Source organism: Bos indicus, chromosome 1 (assembly GCF_029378745.1).
Source record: "Bos indicus isolate NIAB-ARS_2022 breed Sahiwal x Tharparkar chromosome 1, NIAB-ARS_B.indTharparkar_mat_pri_1.0, whole genome shotgun sequence".
In the NCBI taxonomy this organism is placed as follows: domain Eukaryota; kingdom Metazoa; phylum Chordata; class Mammalia; order Artiodactyla; family Bovidae; genus Bos; species Bos indicus.
This window is the reverse complement of record NC_091760.1, coordinates 157,780,519-157,793,028: the sequence shown is the minus strand read 5'-3', so window position 1 is coordinate 157,793,028 and position 12,510 is coordinate 157,780,519. Positions and strand designations below refer to the sequence as shown.

Sequence of the window (12,510 nt, the reverse complement as noted above, 5' to 3'; positions counted from 1 at the left end):
TTGCAAGGAGTTGGAAGACTGAGCCACTAAAACAATAACAGAATGGAGCTGATAGCTCTTCAGTCTAGCTAGAGTCCAGACGACAGTTCTTTCCCTGTCAGTTTAGAGACACAGGTAGGAGAAACTGAAGTAACTTGAGTCCTTCTTCTCCAGACCTGGGAACCAGGAGGTGTCCTGCAGAGCCGGCTGTCAGCAGCGGACAGGGACCTCACCCCCAGGCCTGAAAGATGGGGAACTGCATCGGCTCCAGCACCGGGGACGACCGGCCGGTCGCTCGGTTTCCGGCCCCCCTCCGCGAGCGCAGAGGCGGAGACGGCCCGGGGGCGGGGGGACCGCGGGGTCCGGAGCGGCGCGGGGCGGGGGCAGCCCCGCCGGGAGCGCCGCTGACCTTCCGTCGAAGGATCCGCCTCATTCAGAGCCCACCTCGAGACGTGTACGGAAGGGATGGATGCGAGACGAAGACCACCGAGTGCGCGGTCTGTCTGATGGACTTGGTGCCCGGGGACCTCATCCGGCCTCTGCCCTGCAAGCATGTGTATCACCTGGACTGCATCAACCAGTGGCTGACCCGGTCCTTCACCTGCCCGCTCTGCCGGGGGCCCGCGGACGCCGCGCAGCCTTTGTTTGAGGACGCTCTTGAGCCCAGACCCCTGGTGTGATTGCAAGGGACCCATCATTTTTACTGATTTCCATGTTCCGTACTGTGCCCAGATAGCCAGGGATTAGGAATTTAAATCGTGCACAAAGGTTTATTAAAAGTTCCTGGAATGTGGCAGATGTCCGGGAACCGTTTCTAATGTTTTAGAAAGATAGGGAGAAATAGCGGGTGAACCTTGACCAAGTGCTGAGAGGTATAATGACGTCTTAGCATTGTCCTCTTGCTAGAACTGTGCACCCTGTTTCAGCAGCTCTACGTGTTGCATTGCATCTGTTGAACGTCAGGGAAAGATAGTGGTTACTCTTCCTAAATGAAATCAGATTCTTCTCCCCCATCCAACTTAAAAGTTGCTGGCATTTAGGCCACAGTTTTATGAAAAGTTACAATTTATACAACTGAACTAAAATAAAATCAAAGTATGTATGAGTGAATACCTGAAGAATGTTATTCTCAATTGAGCCTTCTAAATGGTCTTATCCGTTTGTTCTCCATCATTTTGAGACCCTTAACCCTTTCCTCTTATAAATCCAAACCAGGTGAACAAAGTGTTCCAGGGAAGAACAGTCCTGAGCAGGTTTATTATCTGTGTAATCAGGGCGTGTCCAGGCACTTTAGCTGTGTTTGAAAGTGAAAGTGAAGTCGCTCAGTCGTGTCCAACTCTTTGTGACCCCATGGACTGTAGCCTATCAGGTTCCTCCGTCCATGGGATTTTCCAGGCAAGAGTGCATTGCCGGTTCCTTCTCCAGGGGATCTTCCTGACCCAGAAATCAAACCCGGGTCTCTCACATTGCAGGCAGACGCTTTACCATCTGAGCCACCAGGGAAGCCCAAGGGAAGATAGTTCTCCATTAAACTGGAAGTCAGCCAGCTTCACTCCAGTTCCACTTTACAAGCCTTATCAATTTACATTTTCCTACCAAAGCAAATACTTAAAGTTTGAACTTTCAAAATTTTCTACTTTTTATTTGTCTTTATCTCTTATGGTTGTGAAGAGCTAATTCATTGGAGAAGACCCTGATGCTGGGAAAGATTGAGAGCAAGAGGAGAAGGGGGTGACAGAGGATGAGATGGTTGTGAAAGGTTGTTGTTGAATCACGCGAATACACCGGGATTCTTGGCCCCCGGAGGAGAAGAATTCAATCCGGGGCCAGAGACAAGGCTTGATCGCTCAGAGCTTTTGTGTAGTAAAGTTTTATTAAAGTATAAAGGAGATAGAGAAAGCTTCTGACATAGGCATCAGAAGGGGGCAGAAAGAGTACCCGCTTGCTAGTGTTAATAATGAGGTTATATAATCCAAAGAATGTCTGGAGGTTGTAAAGACCTCCTCCGACCTACTCCCATAATTTACATTTTAAGATAACACTGTCCTCAGGCAAGATACATCCTTGTAAAGACCAGGTACACTCCCATAATTAACTTTTTAAAATAACAGAAGGTTGAATCCAAAGACTGTCCTTAGGCAGGATACATTATTGGTATATAATCCTAAGGAATGTGGAGAAAGAAAAAAAGTTTGTCCTTTTTTCCTCCTTGAGAATTCCAGACCCCTCTCTCTTTGGGGACCCCTAGACTCCCTATCAACCTGCCTAGGAAATGACTCTCTCATTCCCCCCTTTTCTTTTAGGAGAATTATGTTGCCTAGGGAAAAGGGGCGTCGTTCTCGTTCCGTAACTGCTTCCAAGCTGATAAGGGGCGCTGTCCCTAAATTGGTGACGCAACATATTCTCCTAATCCTCATATTGAGGATATCTGATCCAGGGGCCCCAAATAGTAGCTGGAGGAAGCTACAGCAGTAGCAGGAGTTTGAGCAACCATTTGTAACTTAAAATCTTTCATGCGGCTAGAAACAAATCCAGTTATACAATTACAGATGCAGGGAGCAAACAGCAAGAACAAAACAACCAGAATCAAAATTAAAAGTCACATTATGTCCATAGTTAGAGTACAAAGTGTTGCACCAGTCCATTTTAGGGTTGGTAGATGTCATCAGATGAAGAAGAGGCATCGCATGTGATTGTTGTCGAAGGTATTCACAGACTTGGAGAAAGTCTTTTTCTTGAAGTGGGGATGTCCACCACGGGAAGCCTTCCACTGACGAAGAGGGGAGCGCTCCGCAGACCCAGCAGTTAGACCGATTGTGGAATGCAGCATAGGAGTGAGCCCAGGACAAGAAGACATTGTCTTGAGGATCCAATGGCAGACTCAGGATATTTGGAGTCAGCAGAAGTAAGCTCACATAAGTTATCAGGCCCATCCGCTGCCCTTTGTTTAACTCTAGAGCTCGGGTCAGGGCCACAAGCTCCGCTAACTGAGCACTGGTTCCCTGGGGGAGAGATTTTGCTTCCAAAACCTGTTCAGCAGTCACCACGGCATAACCCGTTTTACGCTTTCCATCCCGAACAAAAGAACTGCCATCTGTAAATATTTCCATGTCAGGATTGTCTAATGGGGTATCCTTTAGATCCTCCCGAGCTGCATAGTTTAAAGTTAGGAATTGAGAACAATCGTGATCAGGTGTTTCATTTTCCTTCTCAGGAAGGATAGTGGCAGGATTTAAATTTCCACAAACTTTAAGTTTAGTTACTGGTCCTTCTAACAACAATGACTGATACTTAAGAAGCCTACTGTCTGTCATCCAAATATTAACCTTAGAATTTAAGATTCCACTCACATCATGAGAAGTCAGTACAGTAAGGTTTCGTCCATTAATTATTTTTAAAGCTTCAGGTGCTAATAAAGCCGTTGCCCCAATTACTCTTAGGCAGTGGGGCCACCCACATGCAACTACATCTAATTCTCTGCTTAGATAAGCAATAGGTTGTTGGTGAGACCCTCGGGGTTGTGTCAAAACTCCCAATGCCACACCTTTTCTTTCAGTGACAAACAAATTAAATTCTGACCCTGTGGGCAAGCTCAGAGCTGGAGCTTGCAGGAGAGCAGTCTGAAGAACCTTAAAAGCCTTTTGAGTTTCTGGAGACCAAACCAGTTTGTCGGTTTGGGCCTGCTGAGTTTCAGCTATAAGTTTATATAAAGGCCGGGCAAGTTCCCCATAACCCGGAATCCAAATGCGACAGTAACCTGTGATTCCCAAAAATCCTCTCAATTGTCTTAAAGTCATAGGTAGGGGGTGATTTAGTATAGTTTAATTCTCTCAGGGCCTATGGCCCTAGTCCCTTCTGATACGATTAGGCCCAGATATCTAACCGATTGTTGACAAAGCTGAGCCTTTTCTCTTGATGCCTTGTAACCACAGCCTGCCAGAAAAGAAATCTTCTGAGGCTCGCGAACAAGCTTCCTCTGTCTCAGCACAGAGCAAAATATCATCTACATATTGTAACACCACTGCTTCAGAGCTATTGAAATTTTGTAGATCCCGTGACAAACTTTGTTCGAGTAAGTGAGGACTGTCACGAAATCCCTGGGGCAAAACTGTCCAGGTTAACTGAGAAGCTGGCTGCGTAGGGTCTTCAAAGGCAAATAGGAATTGACTTTCTTCCGCCAAAGGCACTGAATAGAAGGCATCCTCTAAATCAATTACTGAGAAATATTTGGCCCGTTCAGGAATTTCAGACAATAGAGTATAAGGATTAGGCACCACGGGGTGTAAAGGAACTACAGCCTCATTTATTATTCGTAAATCTTGAACTAGTCTCCATTTACCATTTGATTTCTTTATACCCAAAATAGGAGTGTTGCAAGGACTGTTACAGGGAATTAATAGTCCCTGTTCCTTTAAATTTTCGATGATGGGTTTTAATCCTTTCTTAACTTCAGGTTTCAGTGGATACTGCTTCTTATGTGGAAATACGTGTGGGTCTTTGAGCTTAACAACTACAGGAATAGCATTTTGTGCTCGACCCACAGATTTTCCATCAGCCCATACTCTAGGATTTACATTTTGTTCAACTAAAGGGAGAGAAAGGGAGGGTTCCACATTCATGAAAACAGAGGCATGGACCTTGCTCAGTATATCCCTTCCCAAAAGGGGTGAGGGAGATTCTGGCACAATCAGAAACTCGTGTGAAAACAGCACAGAATCCCAGTTGCAAGATAAAGAATAACTGAAATAATACCTTTTGGCTCGTCCAGACAGTCCCATTACGGAAGCGGATCGGGAAGAAAGTGGGCCAGGGGCTTCAGTAAGCACAGAATAAGTTGCCCCAGTATCTAAAAGGAAATCGACGGATTGGCCCCCCACAACTATTAATACCCGGGGTTCCTCAGGTGTAATTAGGACGGGAGCTTCTGTGGGGACCCCTGGGCACCTTCAGTCCTGATTGTCTTGAGAGTCCGACCCCGGAGACCTAGGCCTCTGGGGACAGTCTCTCTTCCAGTGTGGTCCTTTGCAGACTGGACATGGAGCCGGGGGCGGCTTAGATGCCTGAGGGCAATCACGCTTGAGGTGCCCCTCCTTTCCACAGTAGTAGCAAGCCCATCCCTTTTCACCTGGGCCCCTCTGGGCATTTTTCTCAGGCTGTTTAAGAACGTTTTTCACAGCCATGGCGAAGGCTTCCGCCTTTTCCTTTGTCTTTTTTTGCCTTTCTTTCTTTTCCTCATATTCCCTACCATAATAGACTGTCTGAGCCAGTTGTAACAGAGTATCTAAAGACTGATTTGGTCCATACGCCTGTTTTAATAGCTTACGGCGGATATCTGGAGCCGACTGAGTGAGAAATCTATCTTTTAAGATCACTTTTCCCTCTTCACTTTCGGGATCAATCTCAGTGAATCTGCGAAGGCCTTCTCTCAGTCTATCTAGGAATTTACCAGGAGCTTCTTTCTCCTCCTGTTCTATGTCTGCCAATTTGCCATAGTTTAAAGGCTTAGAACGCGCCTGCCTAAGTCCCTCAAGAATACATCTAACAAAATGACTCTGATCCCATCTTCCTTTAGCTGTGTTGTAGTCCCAGTCTGGTTCTATAGTTGGGACCGCCTGATTCCCAGTGGGGAGGGCCGCTATCTCATTCTCCCTCTTCCCTACTGATTCATTACCAAGCCACTCATCTCCATAAGCAACCGCTTTTCCCCAAACTCAAGTCTTTGACTCAGGAGTCAGCGTTTGTCCCAAGATATACATCACATCCTTCCAAGTGAGGTCATAAAGCAGAGTAACACCTTTAAAAGCTCTAATATATTTTTCTGGGTCCTCTAAATAGTCTCCCAGATCCTCCTTGATTCTTTGTATTTCTTGATAAGAAAAAGGCTTATTAACTCTCACAGACTATTTCTCCCGGTGGGTGTTTCATAAAGAGGCAACAGCTTGTGTGGCTGTTCCTCAGTCTCTCTGGCTGCTCTGCGCATATGATCCCAGGGATAGATTGGAGAAACCTGTTTCTCCTCTTCTCTTTGTCTCCTGTCCTCCATCTCATCTCTTACTTCGATCTCTTACCCCTTGTACTGAGACAGGAGTTGTTTGGACCTCCATGTGGGCAGTTTGAATCCCAGTTTGGAGTCCCAGGTACGGGGGCAAAGTAAGAGGATAGGAGGGAGCTGAAGATTTCACGCCCAAATCTATACCCTCAGGACATAAGTCTGGCATATTTTGCAGAGAGAAAATGGGCAACACATATGCTACTTCTACCCATTTCCCTTGTTCCTTACAGAACCGGTCTAATTGTAGAACAGTATTATACTTAAGAGACCCTCCAACTGGCCACCGTTCGCCATCCTCCAATGGATACCGTGGCCATGCAGTATCACATAGGAAGACCAGGTGTGTCTTCTTTAAGCCCTGGGGATCAAATCTATCCCAGTTTTTCAGGATACAGTTCAAAGGAGTGAGGCTGGAATTGTTAGCTCCCATCTGTAAGAGAGAAAAAAAAGCGACCAGCGCCATTTTTTCTACCGGAGGCGTCCCTCCCTGCTCTAGATGGGGGTGTAGACAGACGTTACACCAAAAGCTTTTCCTTCCTGGTTGGACTTAGTCTGTCCCTTACCGACACAGGCGCCGTACTCGTCCCTCCCGGTTCTACCACCGAGACGGGGTGGGGATGTACCAGGGGTAGACTTGATAGCATCCCTACTTGACGTCCAGCTCTTCACCCTTAACCTTGCTTGCCTCTGATGTCACCCGGGGTGAATCAGAGTAACCTTCCGGAATGCCTCCCAAGCTAAGACCATTGTGGGAAACATTCGTCACCTGAGTGCCTGTGCACAACCCTGAGTATTTCCTGACCACAATAAGACCGACGCGAACATAAAACTGAGATGTTCTTTCCAAGCATCACCACACCAGTATAACAGCCTCCTCTGATCCACTAAGAGCCGGCATTACCAAAGGAAAAAAACCCATCACAGTCCCAATCTGAGTAACCTTTAACCTCAGAGATGTTCTGGGAGCTAGAGCTCCATCTAGCTTCCGAACTTTCGATTCCTAGCGAGGCTAGACACTTTCTTGACTACCAATCCAAGTTTGGGACCTAAGCCACAGTACACAGTAACAGTATAGATCACAAGTCCCTTGAAAGTCTATGATCCGATAGATTAGGTTAGTACTTCTAATTCCCAAGGAGTTATGAAATGGTCAAAGAGACCGGAAAGTTTGACCGAGAAAGGAGAGTTCGGTCCACACGCTTTGCCCATTTCTGGTCGGTTCCCGAAGGAGACATTGGGTGCCTCTTGGCATTGGCAGGTCGGTATAGCGCCCCGACAGGTTTCTGCCATAAGCCCTATGAGATCACCGTGGAACCGCAGAGCAGAGCTCCTTACTTGTTTCACGCAGGGCATGCCATTCATTCACACAAGCACACGGTAGAGTTAGTAAAGCACAGCAGAAAACGTGTTCGCCAAGAGAACAAAGAACTCAAGCTCCAAGCATCCTTACCTTGTCCTGAAGGATCCCGGACGAGCCCCCAAGATGAAAGGTTGTTGTTGAATCACGCGAATACACCGGGATTCTTGGCCCCCGGAGGAGAAGAATTCAATCCGGGGCCAGAGACAAGGCTTGATCGCTCAGAGCTTTTGTGTAGTAAAGTTTTATTAAAGTATAAAGGAGATAGAGAAAGCTTCTGACATAGGCATCAGAAGGGGGCAGAAAGAGTACCCGCTTGCTAGTGTTAATAATGAGGTTATATAATCCAAAGAATGTCTGGAGGTTGTAAAGACCTCCTCCGACCTACTCCCATAATTTACATTTTAAGATAACACTGTCCTCAGGCAAGATACATCCTTGTAAAGACCAGGTATACTCCCATAATTAACTTTTTAAAATAACAGAAGGTTGAATCCAAAGACTGTCCTTAGGCAGGATACATTATTGGTATATAATCCTAAGGAATGTGGAGAAAGAAAAAAAGTTTGTCCTTTTTTCCTCCTTGAGAATTCCAGACCCCTCTCTCTTTGGGGACCCCTAGACTCCCTATCAACCTGCCTAGGAAATGACTCTCTCAGTTGGATGGCATCACTGACTCAATGGACATGAGTCTGAGCAAACTCCAGGAGTTGGTGATGGACAGGGAGACCTGGCGTGCTGCAGTCCATGGGGTCGCAAAGAGTCAGACACGACTTAGGGACTAAACAACTCATGGTTGTAGCATCATAACTCACACCCATGTTACATTTTTGTGCAGGGGATTTTTTCTTTTCTTTTTCGCTGAGCTGCGTCTTTGTTGCAGCTGAAGGGCTCTCTCTAGCTGTGGCAAGCGGGGGCTACTCCCTTCTTCTGGTGCACAAGCTTCTCAGTGTGGTGGCTTCTCTTGTTGATGCTGGCTCATGGATTTAGTTGCCCCGAGGTATGTGGGATCTTAGTTCCCAGACCAGGGATCAAACCCATGTTTCCTGCATTGGCAGGCGGGTTCTTAACCACTGGATAAGTAGGGAAATCTCTGATGCAGTGGATTTTAAGAGGTAAATTTGCAGGTGGGTGCTGTTGTTCCCACTTAAGTCACTGAATATTGAATAAGTCATTGAAATAATTCTATGTAATAGATTCTGGTGACATTTGGTTGCTAAGAGAATCTACAAAAAAAAAACAAGATAAAAGAGATGAGGGCGTGATACCACTGGAGACCCCAGTGCAGGAGGGAGTCAAGACTGGTCAGAATGACCCCTGCAGAGGTTTGACTTGGATTTGCAATGATGATTTAGAACCATGGAGCAAACTGAAGCTTCTGATCGCTGTGAGCTAGCAAGCATATACACCTCCATATTTTCCTCATTTTTATCTCACATGAAGGTGTTCCTACATCATTCATCAGCAGTAATAGTCTTATTGAACAATTTGCCCTGGAAACGAACAGAGATCATTACGTTGTTTTTGAGATTGCACCCAAGTACTGCATTTCAGACTCTTGTTGACTGAGGGCTACTCCATTTCTTCTAAGGGAGTCTTGCCCACAGTAGTAGATACAATGGTCATCTGAGTTCAATTCACCCATTCCAGTCTATCTTAGTCCGCTGATTCCTAAAGTGTCGATGTTCACTCTTGGCATCTCCTGTTTAACCACTTCCAATTTACCTTGATTCAGGGACTTATCATTCCAGGTTCCTGGGCAATACTGTTCTTTACAGCATTGGATTTTACTTCCATCACCAGATACATCCACAGCTATTATTTTTCCTCACTAGGGTCTGACTCCTCTAGTCCTCACTGGGCCCTGATACAGGTCCTCACTACAGCCTGACCATTGTCTTTATATGACCTGACACAGCTCCTCACTAAGACCTGACTCTCATCCTCACTAGGGCCAAACACTTGTCTTCTCCACATCCTGACACTCGTCTTCTCTGGATGCTTACTCTGGTCCTCTCTGTGCCTTGAGTCCTCTCCTCACTGGGCCCTGACTCTGGTCCTCACTGGGGCCTGACCATTGTCATCACCATGGACTGACTCTGGCCCTCAACAGGGCCTGACTGTCAACGTCACCATGGACTGACCCTTGTCCTCACTAGGGCCAGACTCTCATCACTGTGGACTGACTCTGGTCCTCTCTATGGCCTCACTGATTCTCACTACAGCCTCACCCTGGTTCTCAGTAAGCCTGTCCCTGGCACTCACTACAGCCTAGCCCTTGTCCTCTCTATGGCCTAACCTTGGTCTGCTCTTTGAACTGACATTTTCCAGCCAATGGCCTGACTCTTTGCCTCACAATTGCCTGAATCTTTGCCTCACTTTGGTCCGACTATTTACCTCACTGGGTCCTGACTCTTTCTTCACTGGGGACTGACAGAGATCCTCACAGGGCCCTGATTCTGGTCCCCAAAGGCCTGACTTTGGTCCTCACTATGACTCCTCACAAGCACCTGACCCTTCTGCTCACTAGGGCCTGACTCTGGTCCTCACTATGGATCACTCTGTGCTCACTATGGATCACATTGTCCTCTCTGTGGATCACTCTGTGCTCACTACTGATCACTCTGCTCATGGTGGATCACTCTGTCCTCTCTATGGATCACTCTCTCACTGTGGATCACTCTGTCCTCTCTATGGATCACTCTCTCCTCACTGTGGATCACTCTGTCCTCACTACAGATCACTCTATGCTCACTATGGATCACTCTGTCCTCATTACAGCCTCACTCTGTTCCTGTCTATTTCCTGACACTGCTTCTCGACGTGCTCTGACAGGCTCCTCACTGTGCACTGTCTCTGGTCTCCCTGGGCCCTGAGTATGGTCTGCACTGAGCTCTCACACCGGCTTTCTCTATGGCAACAGTGGTGCTCTCCTACTGACTCTGGTCCTCACTGCGCCTGACTGCCTCACTGGGCCCCGAGTCTGGTCCTCACTGGGTCCTGACTCTAGTCCTCTCTATGACCTGACCATGGTCCTCTCTATGACTTGACTCTGAACCCACTACTGCTTAACTCTTTCCCTCACTACGGCTTGACTCTTTGCCTCACTGGGCCCTGACTCTGGCCCTCACTGGGTCCCGAGCCTGGTCCTAACTGGGTCCTGATTCTAATTCTCTCTATGGCTGACTCTGGTCCTCCCAACGGCCTGACTCATGCCCTGTGTATGTCTTGACTCTCCTCTCTGCCTGACTCTTTTCCTCAGTGAGCCCTGACTCTGGTCCTCACTGGGCATGTCTCTGGTCCTCACTATGGCCTGACTCCAGTCCTCACTAGGGTGTGACTCTCACCCTCACTAGGGCCTGAATCTTGTCCTTCCTTCAGCCTGACTCTTTGCCACCCAGCTGCCTAATTTTGCCTCACTACGGCTTGACTCTTCACTTCACTCAGGCCTCACTCTTTGTCTCACTGGGGCCTGACTCTTTTCCTCACTGGAGCTTGACACTGGTCTTCACTGGGCCCTGGTTCTGTTTCTGACTATGGCCTGACTGTGCTCATTGCAGCATGACTTTCATCCTCATTAGAGCTGTCTCTCGTGTTAACTAGTGCCTCCTCTCGTCTTCATTAGGATCCATCTCCCACGGTCTTAGTGACTGACTCTCGCCCTCACTAGCCCTGGGTCTGATTCTCTCTGGGCCCTGATGCTGGCCGTCTTTACAGCCTGACTCTGCTCCTCTGTACGGCCTCAATCTTTCCCTCACTATGATCTGACACTTGGGCTCACTGGGCCTGTGGGACCACACTGACTGTGGTCCCCACTGGACCCTAATTACAGTGCTGACTACCGGCTGACTCTGATCCTCACAATGGCCTGAATTGACACTAGTCCTCACTAAGGCCTAATTATTTGCCTCACCATGTCTGACACTTTGCCTCACTGGGCCTGAATCTGGTCCTCACTGGGCCCTAACTCAGGCCCACACCCCTGACTCTGGTCTCAATGCAGCATGACTCTCGTGAGGACACGACGTCATTACTGTGGTCCTCACTCTTTTATTACCTGACACTGCTTCTCAAAATGCCCTGACTCTGGGCCTCACTAAGCACTGACTCTGGACATCACTGGGCCCTGAGTCTGATCCCCTCTGTGGCTTGACTCTGGCCCTCTCTATGGCCTAAATCAGTTCCTCTCTACCACGTGACTCTGGTCCTTTCTGCAGTCAGACTCTTTGCCTCACGATGGCCTGATCCTCTGCCTCTATGGGTCCTGACTTGGGTCTTCACTGGGCCCTGAGTCTGGTCCTCGCTACCCCCTGACTCTGGTTCCCTCTGGCTTTGCACTATCCTCTGTATGGCCTGCCTCTTCACCTCAGTGGGACCTGACTCTGGTCCTCACTGGGCCCCTGAGTCTGATCCTAACTCATCCCTGACTCTGGTCTTCACTAGGGATTGGCTCTCCTCCTCAATAGAGCCAGACTCTGGTCTTTTCTATGGCCTGATTCTTTGTCTCCCATCTTCCTGACTTTTTGCATCACTACGGCCTTACACTTCCTCACTCAGGCCTGTCACTTTGCCTCACTGGTGCCTGATTGCTGTCCTCAGTGGAGTCTGACATGATTCCTCACTGGGCCCTGACTCTCATCCTCACTAAGGACTGTTTTTTGCTCACACTAGAGTCTGACTCTTGTCCTCACTACATCCTCATTCTCGTCCTCAATATAGTTTCCCTCTGGTCCTCCCTGCAGCCTCACTCTTTTCTTCTCTATTACCTGGCTCTTCTTCTCACTATGCCCTGACTCGGGTTCATACTCACTGACTCTGCTCACTTCAGCTGATTCTGGTCCACAACGGGCCCTGAGTCTGGTCCTCTCTATGGCCTGAATGTGGTTGTCTCTACGCCCTGACTCTGGTCCTCACTACATCTTGACTCTGGAACTCTCTGCAGCCTGACTCTGCCTCATTATGATCTGGGAACTGACTTGGGTCCTCACTGGGCCCTGAGTCTGGTCCTCTCTACAGCCTGACTCCGGCCCTCACTATGGCCTGAATCTGGTCCTCTCTACAGCCTGAGAGTGGTCCTCTCTAGGGCCTGACTCTTTGCCTCACCATGGCAGGCATTTTGTCT

The 12,510-nt window shown here is 48.0% G+C and overlaps 1 pseudogene; it reads left to right on the top strand.

Moving 5' to 3' along the window:
* The first annotated feature begins 227 nt into the window (after positions 1 to 227).
* Positions 228 to 659, top strand: LOC139182777 (RING finger protein 11 pseudogene; annotated as a pseudogene).
* Positions 660 to 12,510: the final 11,851 nt, after the last annotated feature.